Below are 7,046 nucleotides of genomic sequence, written 5' to 3' on the forward strand. Positions count from 1 at the left end.
TTCTCTACTATGTCAGGACCCTTCTACACTATGTCAGGAGCCTTCTACACTATGTCAGGACCCTTCTACACTATGTCAGGACCCTTCTACACTATGTCAGGACCCTTCTACACTATGTCAGGACCCTTCTCTACTATGTCAGGACCCTTCTACACTATGTCAGGACCCTTCTACACTATGTCAGGACCCTTCTCTACTATGTTAGGACCCTTCTACACTATGTCAGGACCCTTCTACACTATGTCAGAACCCTTCTACACTATGTCAGGCTGGTTTGGCACAGTGATGTCGAAAGCATCTACTGTAAGTTATTCATCCTGACAGTGAGTTTAGCTCAGAGCTCATCAGAGGTTATGTCCCCTGTGTCACTACGGTATGGTCTTAAGGTTTTTTCCTGTGGGTTCATTTCCTGTTCCTGTTGCCGTCCGATATGACCATTCAGAGCCATACAGCTGCACCGATAGGTACTATAGCTTTGTGTGGCATTTTCCTATTCCAAGTCAAATAATTAGCCTGAAGAGAAACAATGTGTTATTTATAAACTAAATGGCTGGATTGGGATTGAAAAAGTACGGAGACATCTAGGTGAAAAACACAAACTGGACCTCACTGTCTACTGGAACTAGAATACTGTTTTCTTCTCTGGTTTTCAGGTGGTGAAAGATGAGCAGTCCTTTTGCTGTATGACGCTTCCTGAAACACCCCGCGGTATACCAACCTCCGACCGCTGGAGACCTCCTCAGCTAACAAGCATCGGATAGAAAACACCATCACTGTCTTTTACCTCTGAGAGGAGAAACGGATGAAATTCACAATGGAAAAGATGAGAAAACATGACTCACTGGAGGACAGGGCTCTGACATGCCTTTCCATTAGGGACAACATCACTGACAGGATATAGAATACTCTACCTGGACAACATCCCTGACAGGATATAGAATACTCTACCTGGACAACATCACTGACAGGATATAGAATACTCTACCTGGATAACATCCCTGACAGGAAATAGAATACTCTACCTGGATAACATCACTGACAGGATATAGAATACTCTACCTGGATAACATCCCTGACAGGAAATAGAATACTCTACCTGGATAACATCACTGACAGGAAATAGAATACAACATCACTGACAGGATATAGAATACTCTACCTGGATAACATCACTGACAGGATATAGAATACTCTACCTGGACAACATCACTGACAGGATATAGAATACTCTACCTGGACAACATCCCTGACAGGATATAGAATACTCTACCTGGATAACATCACTGACAGGATATAGAATACTCTACCTGGACAACATCCCTGACAGGATATAGAATACTCTACCTGGACAACATCACTGACAGGATATAGAATACTCTACCTGGACAACATCCCTGACAGGATATAGAATACTCTACCTGGATAACATCACTGACAGGATATAGAATACTCTACCTGGATAACATCACTGACAGGATATAGAATACTCTACCTGGACAACATCACTGACAGGATATAGAATACTCTACCTGGACAACATCACTGACAGGAAATAGAATACTCTACCTGGATAACATCACTGACAGGAAATAGAATACTCTACCTGGATAACATCACTGACAGGATATAGAATACTCTACCTGGACAACATCACTGACAGGATATAGAATACAACATCACTGACAGGATATAGAATACTCTACCTGGATAACATCCCTGACAGGATATAGAATACTCTACCTGGACAACATCACTGACAGGATATAGAATACTCTACCTGGATAACATCACTGACAGGAAATAGAATACAACATCACTGACAGGAAATAGAATACTCTACCTGGACAACATCACTGACAGGATATAGAATACTCTACCTGGATAACATCACTGACAGGATATAGAATACTCTACCTGGATAACATCACTGACAGGAAATAGAATACTCTACCTGGATAACATCACTGACAGGATATAGAATACAACACCTGGACAACATCACTGACAGGATATAGAATACAATATCACTGACAGGAAATAGAATACTCTACCTGGACAACATCACTGACAGGATATAGAATACTCTACCTGGATAACATCACTGACAGGATATAGAATACTCTACCTGGACAACATCACTGACAGGATATAGAATACTCTACCTGGATAACATCCCTGACAGGATATAGAATACTCCACCTGGATAACATCACTGACAGGATATAGAATACTCTACCTGGATAACATCACTGACAGGATATAGAATACTCTACCTGGATAACATCACTGACAGGATATAGAATACAACATCACTGACAGGATATAGAATACTCTACCTGGATAACATCCCTGACAGGATATAGAATACACAATGCATCTGACACAGATTTAACTACGTGGACAACATTACTGACAGAGATTTAAACCAGGTGGACAACACTGTGTCTGATATGGACAGGAGACACCAGCACTGCTCTGATGACCTGCAGAGAAGAGAGGACACAAACAGACAGAGATTTAAACCAGGTGGACAACACTGTGTCTGATATGGACAGGAGACACCAGCACTGCTCTGATGACCTGCAGAGAAGAGAGGACACAAACAGACAGAGATTTAAACCAGGTGGACAACACTGTGTCTGATATGGACAGGAGAAAGCAGCACTGCTCTGATGACCTGCAGAGAGGACAGGAGACAAAGAGACAGATGTACAGAAGACGTTACTTGAATCGTCTTCCACATACACGTGAATAATGTATAGTCATTTGTAAACCCACTGATCTTGGTGCCCTTTGCTTAATGTATTCAACATGACCCCGGGACAACTTACTCCTTCTAAGGCTGAGAAACAGGTGTGTGAAAATATATGACAGATAATGACAACAATACGACGGGGGGTTTCTGTATGCAGACATTGAATAATATCATGTTCTGTATAGATATGACAACAATACGACGGGGGTTTTCTGTATGCAGACATTGAATAATATAATGTTCTGTATAGATATGACAACAATACGACGGGGGTTTTCTGTATGCAGACATTGAATAATATCATGTTCTGTATAGATATGACAACAATACGACGGGGGTTTTCTGTATGCAGATATTGAATAATATCATGTTCTGTATAGATATGACAACAATACGACGGGGGGTTTTCTGTATGCAGACATTGAATAATATCGTGTTCTGTATAGATATGACAACAATACGACGGGGGTTTTCTGTATGCAGACATTGAATAATATCGTGTTCTGTATAGATATGACAACAATACGACGGGGGTTTTCTGTATGCAGACATTGACTAATATAATGTTCTGTATAGATATGACAACAATACGACGGGGGTTTTCTGTATGCAGACATTGAATAATATAATGTTCTGTATAGATATGACAACAATACGACGGAGGGTTTTCTGTATGCAGACATTGACTAATATCATGTTCTGTATAGATATGACAACAATACGACGGAGGGTTTTCTGTATGCAGACATTGACTAATATAATGTTCTGTATAGATATGACAACAATACGACGGGGGTTTTCTGTATGCAGACATTGAATAATATCATGTTCTGTATAGATATGACAACAATACGACGGGGGTTTTCTGTATGCAGACATTGAATAATATCATGTTCTGTATAGATATGACAACAATACGACGGGGGTTTTCTGTATGCAGACATTGAATAATATCATGTTCTGTATAGATATGACAACAATACGACGGAGGGTTTTCTGTATGCAGACATTGAATAATATCATGTTCTGTATAGATATGACAACAATACGACGGGGGTTTTCTGTATGCAGACATTGAATAATATCATGTTCTGTATAGATATGACAACAATACGACGGGGGTTTTCTGTATGCAGACATTGAATAATATCATGTTCTGTATAGATATGACAACAATACGACGGGGGTTTTCTGTATGCAGACATTGAATAATATCATGTTCTGTATAGATATGACAACAATACGACGGGGGTTTTCTGTATGCAGACATTGAATAATATCATGTTCTATACCAAAACATATTCTTGAAAACAAGTACAGCATGTAAACCAGAAATAAAGGCAGATCATAGTTTTAATTCTGTGTCAACAAACTGTTCTAAAAATATGTATCTTGTTCTTCTCGGCTCTGTTGGCTGGTGGAGTTGCTTCATTGTTAAATCTATATTTTTTTTAAAGGTATGATAAATATATATATATATGTTTTATATGAAAAAGGGATTGGTTTAAAACTGGAGATTTTATTTGATAGATTTATAACATTCAATTATGTTTGTTTTTTTTTACATTTCTTTTATGTTGATAAAATGTTTTGCCTTGATGAGAACATGGCAGGCAGGTAGAGGGTGACTAAAAACAAAATGGCTTCCTTTCAAAACAATCCCGTTCCGTGTTCACGTGCTAATCGGAACTTGGACATTTCAGACATGCTAACTGGTTGTGGTTACACACGCGCCCGCGTTCAACCAGTTAGAAAGTCTGAATTTCCTAGTTCCGACTAGCAAGTGAACACGGCGTTAAACCCCCCCATTTTCCGCGCAGGGATATGACATCATCAGTATGAATCTGCTGCAGGTGTTTTGACGAATGTTTATATGTTGTTGTTTAAAATAAAAATTTTTTTTTTTTTTATCATTTAAATGATTGATTGTTTTTAAAAAAAATCATTTAAATGATTGCTTGTTTTTTTAAAACATTTAAATTATTAATTAAATAATTTTTTTAAAATCATTTTAAATGATTGATTGTTTTTTAAATTTTTATCATTTTAATGATTGATTGTTTGATTTTTTAAAACATTTAAATTATTAATTTTTTTTTTAAATTTTTATCATTTTAAATGATTGATTGTTTTTTAAATTTTTATCATTTTAATGATTGATTGTTTGATTTTTTAAAGCATTTAAATTATTATTTTTTTTATTTTTTTTTAATCATTTTTAATGATTGATTGTTATTTAGTTTTTTAATCAGAATGCTGTATCTCTGTTAATTGATTGAAGGCATCTACCTCAGTGTCCGCATCACGTTTCATTTCCAACAGCAGCTGTGACCCCTGGGGTCGTGTTCCAATGGAAGACAACAGGAAGGGGACTACCTTGAGTTCAACAATAAGAAACACTCACCCCGTGTTAACTATGTCACCCCGTGTTACCCCGTGTTAACTATGTCACCCCGTGTTAACTATGTCACACCGTGTCACCCCGTGTTAACTATGTCACCCCATATCACCCCATGTTAACTATGTCACCCCGTGTTAACTATGTCACCCTGTGTTAACTATGGCACCCCATGTCACCCCGTGTTAACTATGGCACCCCGTGTCACCCGGTGTTAACTATGTCACCCCATGTCACCCCGTGTTAACTATGCACCCCGTGTCAGGCCCAGTTAAAACAACCAGTAATGCCCTATTCGATGCAGCATTGTGATAAACCCTACTGTCTCCCTGGACTGCAGTACAACATCAACCCAGTACACCATCAACCCAGTACACCATCAACCCAGTACACCATCAACCCAGTACACCATCAACCCAGTACACCATATTATACAGTGGTATAGATATCACCATATTATACAGGGAACTCATCACCGTCGACCCAGTCAGATGTACTGGTATAGATATCACCGTCGACCCAGTCAGATGTACTGGTATAGATATCACCATCGACCCAATCAGATGTACTGGTATAGATATCACCGTCGACCCAGTCAGATGTACTGGTATAGATATCACCATCGACCCAGTCAGATGTACTGGTATAGATATCACCGTCGACCCAGTCAGATGTACTGGTATAGATATCACCATCGACCCAGTCAGATGTACTGGTATAGATATCACCATCGACCCAGTCAGATGTACTGGTATAGATATCACCATCGACCCAATCAGATGTACTGGTATAGATATCACCGATCGACCCAGTCAGATGTACTGGTATAGATATCACCGTCGACCCAGTCAGATGTACTGGTATAGATATCACCATCGACCCAGTCAGATGTACTGGTATAGATATCACCATCGACCCAGTCAGATGTACTGGTATAGATATCACCCATCGACCCAGTCAGATGTACTGGTATAGATATCACCCATCGACCCAGTCAGATGTACTGGTATAGATATCACCGCGACCCAGTCAGATGTACTGGTATAGATATCACCGTCGACCCAGTCAGATGTACTGGTATAGATATCACCGTCGACCCAGTCAGATGTACTGGTATAGATATCACCGTCGACCCAGTCAGATGTACTGGTATAGATATCACCCATCGACCCAGTCAGATGTACTGGTATAGATATCACCGTCGACCCAGTCAGATGTACTGGTATAGATATCACCATCGACCCAGTCAGATGTACTGGTATAGATATCACCATCGACCCAGTCAGATGTACTGGTATAGATATCACCCATCGACCCAGTCAGATGTACTGGTATAGATATCACCCTCGACCCAGTCAGATGTACTGGTATAGATATCACCATCGACCCAGTCAGATGTACTGGTATAGATATCACCCATCGACCCAGTCAGATGTACTGGTATAGATATCACCGTCGACCCAGTCAGATGTACTGGTATAGATATCACCATCGACCCAGTCAGACCTACTGGTATTTGACTTCCATCATTACAGACATCCAGTGTCTACAGGGCAGGACAGGGCCGTACGGGGCAGTAGGGGGCAGTAAGGGGCAGTAGGGGCAGTAAGGGGCAGTATGGGGCAGTATGGGGCAGTAGAGGGCAGTACGGGGCAGTAGGGGGGCAGTATGGGGGCAGTAGGGGGCAGTAAGGGGCAGTATGGGGCAGTACGGGGCAGTAGGGGGCAGTATGGGGGCAGTAGGGGGGCAGTAGGGGGCAGTAAGGGGCAGTAGGGGGCAGTAAGGGGCAGTAGGGGGCAGTGCAGGTCACAAATGGCGGGAACGGGAAAGAACGGGTCGGGATCATAACATAGTGGAAGCCCAAATATTCACTTCACTGTGCTGAGTCTCTTC

The 7,046-nt window shown here is 40.7% G+C and overlaps 1 long non-coding RNA gene across 1 annotated transcript in view; it reads left to right on the forward strand.

The window, feature by feature from the left end:
- Nucleotides 1-6,633, forward strand: part of LOC123743825 (uncharacterized) — a 38,375-nt gene extending 31,742 nt beyond the window's left edge. Inside the window, exon 2 of the long non-coding RNA XR_006770709.1 lies at nucleotides 654-6,633. This is a non-coding gene — a long non-coding RNA (uncharacterized lncRNA). The remainder of the gene's footprint in view (nucleotides 1-653) is intronic.
- The last annotated feature ends 413 nt before the right edge of the window (nucleotides 6,634-7,046 follow it).

Source organism: Salmo salar, chromosome ssa07 (genome assembly GCF_905237065.1).
Source record: "Salmo salar chromosome ssa07, Ssal_v3.1, whole genome shotgun sequence".
NCBI lineage: Eukaryota > Metazoa > Chordata > Actinopteri > Salmoniformes > Salmonidae > Salmo > Salmo salar.